This window comes from Lolium perenne, chromosome 2 (assembly GCF_019359855.2).
Source record: "Lolium perenne isolate Kyuss_39 chromosome 2, Kyuss_2.0, whole genome shotgun sequence".
Taxonomy (NCBI): domain Eukaryota; kingdom Viridiplantae; phylum Streptophyta; class Magnoliopsida; order Poales; family Poaceae; genus Lolium; species Lolium perenne.
In genome coordinates, this window is record NC_067245.2 from 182080453 (window position 1) to 182083565 (window position 3113).

Consider the following 3113-nt stretch of genomic DNA (forward strand, 5'->3'; position numbering starts at 1 on the left):
AATAATTGCAATAAAACAGTTCTGCTAGCAAACAAAGCCAAACAAATAAGAAACAATAGGGACACATAGGAAGGGCGGGCCCGTAACAAAATATGTAATTGACCAGGAAAGTAAAGCAAATAATTTGCAGGTAATAGATATAAATTTGGCAGTGTACTGCAGTAGATTAATGATACCATCCAATAGTCAATATAACAAGTTTTATAGAGCAATGCGGGTTCAAATCACATAGCAATTGGAATTTGGCACTACCAAATAAACCTCTGCATTCAAAACCATGAAATAAGTAAATTAACAGAGAGAATGGATGCACAAAAAATATTGCATCAGAAATTGTGTAAACTGACTTCGGAATAAATCGGAGCTTATTTAAAATGTCCTCTCCAAAATATGGCTATACCCCAATTGCTAATGGCAACTGAAACATTCGTCTTATTAGCTACAATAATCATTGCCCATATTTAGCAAATCCTCAAGGCCAACCATGTAGGACTGTATGTATGAACACAAGAAGTTGTTATGCAGAAGTTAATTTCTCCATGGAACAGTTGGTAGTCCATGAGCTTAATTCTTGACTAACTTATGAATTAAATAATTAGCAGACACCACAAACTCATTCAAATAATAAATTTAGATACTTAATAAGTAAGAACAAATGAAGAATAAAAAACATCTCTATTGACCTTTAAAAGGATAAGATGTTCATGTAGGTTGGGAAATTCGATCTTGCCCAACATCCTATCAACTGATTCCTCGCCACCACCGTGGAGAGCTGCCGCTGTAGGATCGTACCCCTGGTCTCTTACCCATGAACCACTACAGAAAGGAAGGAGGTAGTAAAAAAACAACACACAAGAGTATAGCTTAGAGCAGCAACCACAACCATAATAAATCTAGAATAAGTTTTAACAATTCGTAACACATGAGACAGAAGGGAGAAGATGCAAACCCAAGTACAAAGAATCAATTGATCTAACCATGGTCTCAAAATATTTTACCAATTATGTTCTATATCGGATGTAAGTCTCATGTGTTCTTTGCAATTGACCTGTTCAAACACAGTTTTCCAATATATACTGAGAAACATTGCTGCTATGAAAAAAATGGTGCGACATGGTTCATAATTTACATTACCAAATAGTAAAATATTGAATTGTTCATCTTGACTGTACCTTTACAACCAAATGGGTATAAACATATATAGTGTACATCTCAGCCCCTACTCTGCATTTTCAATTGTATAAGAAATATGCCTATGGATTATATCAATTCCAAATACTAATCCACCTATATATGAAATGCACAAACCAAATATTAGAGTTAGAAAGACGTGCTGAGAGAGTTGGCACCTCCTTGTTAGATCCAACCCAGACAAGTGTGTCTAACATCCGCTGGTCGCTTTGAGCAACCAGGGAGATGGCTCTCCCGGTGATCATGGACATAACGACCCCTACATCAATAAGATGGCATGTCAAACATCAAACAGATTCAAGGCGAACGGTGCGACCTTGATGGAATGTGATGGCTCCTGCAGAAAAAAAACATGGCATGGTCAAACATCAAACATATGCATGGAGTAGGATGCGCCCTTGATGGGACGCAAAACATGACAAAATCGACTGGTTAAACCGAGAAAGCCAACCGATTAGAAACTCATCTCAACCATGATCGAAACTTGCAGCTTTCAGGTTGCGGTCATCCGCGAGATCCGCCATAGCTTGTACATCAGACAGAGCAAGGAATGGGGGCGCACAACAGCATCCCGCACTCCTCGGGTTGAGCACCGAGGAGAGGAGATGTGAGACGGAGTGCAGGAGCAAACCAGCAAATGAGTGAGGTGGCCTACGAAGGGACATACCAAATAACGATATGACATCAAGCTCGGACAAACTCATGCTTCTTCCACCCAAAATTCTGCACAAACAAAATAAGAAGATTTTGAGATTAAATTTGGCAAAGCATAATAGACGATGTCCAGAGAGTTGCTGAAAAAGGAAAAAAATGAAAGTTCAGGTTTTATTAAGTATACCTAGGACAGTGTGGAGCTAGCGAGGTTACCGCCGTCGATGCTTTGTTCCCAGGTGCTGGTAGGACCTGGCCGACTACCACGAACTTCGGAAATATACCTGGAGATAATTTTCTAGTATCCTAAATGCCCCGCTGGCTGTGCTCTTGATCAGCAGAACGGCCCTACTCTTGATAGGTAAGCACGATACTGAAATCATCTAATACTTCTCATTTTCTCAAATAACCAAGAGACCTGTATATGAGCTTCCAATCTGAGAAATACTATGTGATGGGTGTCTCAAGCAATCTAACACATGTTACTTTCCTAGACATGTACTCAAACATCTCGTTAGTGATAGCTTTCAAATGAAAGTCACAAAATTGAGAAATGCAAATATTATATGGGCAAGTCATCTTTGATTGCAGGCAATTTTTGGTGGATTATTAGGCAACATACATAATAAGGAATTAAGTTGTACATGTACACTGCTTGGATTTTCCTCAAACACCCTATATGCATAGATACAGGAACTTCTACAGAAACAAGAACGAAAAATCATGGGGAGTGGAAGAGGGAAGGGAGGAGCCAAATCAAGACCAGATAAATCATAGGGTAGGAGAAGGGAGAATCAGCAGCAGCTCACCTGAAGTTGATGTGCTCGTGGCTGGCACCCACCGGATCCCGCGCCGCTGAGATCCGCGCGTCGGCGCCAGCTCGACATCCAGGATGATGGCGCCTCCTACTCCCGTGCCCAGGGATGCACGCCGGAAGCTCGAGGCGCTGCCGGCGCCCTGCGCGCCCCGCGCGCCTTCGTGGGCCGCACCATCGCCGTCGCTGTCCGCCATCGCCGCCTGAGGGCGAAGCTCGAGCAGGGTGCTGGGGGCGCCCTCCCCGCGAGCCTCGTCGTCGTGCTCGGCAGCCCCCTCGTCTCGTGCCGTCCTCCCCTGCTTCCTCCTCTCGACCGCGTGACCAGCACCGGTGCTCGCGCGCCTCCGCGCGACCACATCCAGCTCGTGGCTGCCTCCCCTCTATCCCTATCCTTGGCAGCACAAAGAGGTGGTGAATGGGGAGCAGGGATTAGGGAGAGGACGAGATAGGCCATGGA

At 43.9% G+C, this 3113-nt stretch overlaps 1 long non-coding RNA gene across 1 annotated transcript; it reads right to left on the reverse strand.

Annotated features, from left to right (window-relative positions):
* Window positions 1-1409: 1409 nt before the first annotated feature.
* Window positions 1410-2802, reverse strand: LOC127294550 (uncharacterized). The gene is made up of 3 exons (XR_007846743.2): window positions 2030-2802; window positions 1643-1914; window positions 1410-1528 (listed from the first exon to the last, which is right to left on the reverse strand). It is a non-coding gene; the product is annotated as an uncharacterized lncRNA (long non-coding RNA).
* Between the last annotated feature and the right edge of the window lie 311 nt (window positions 2803-3113).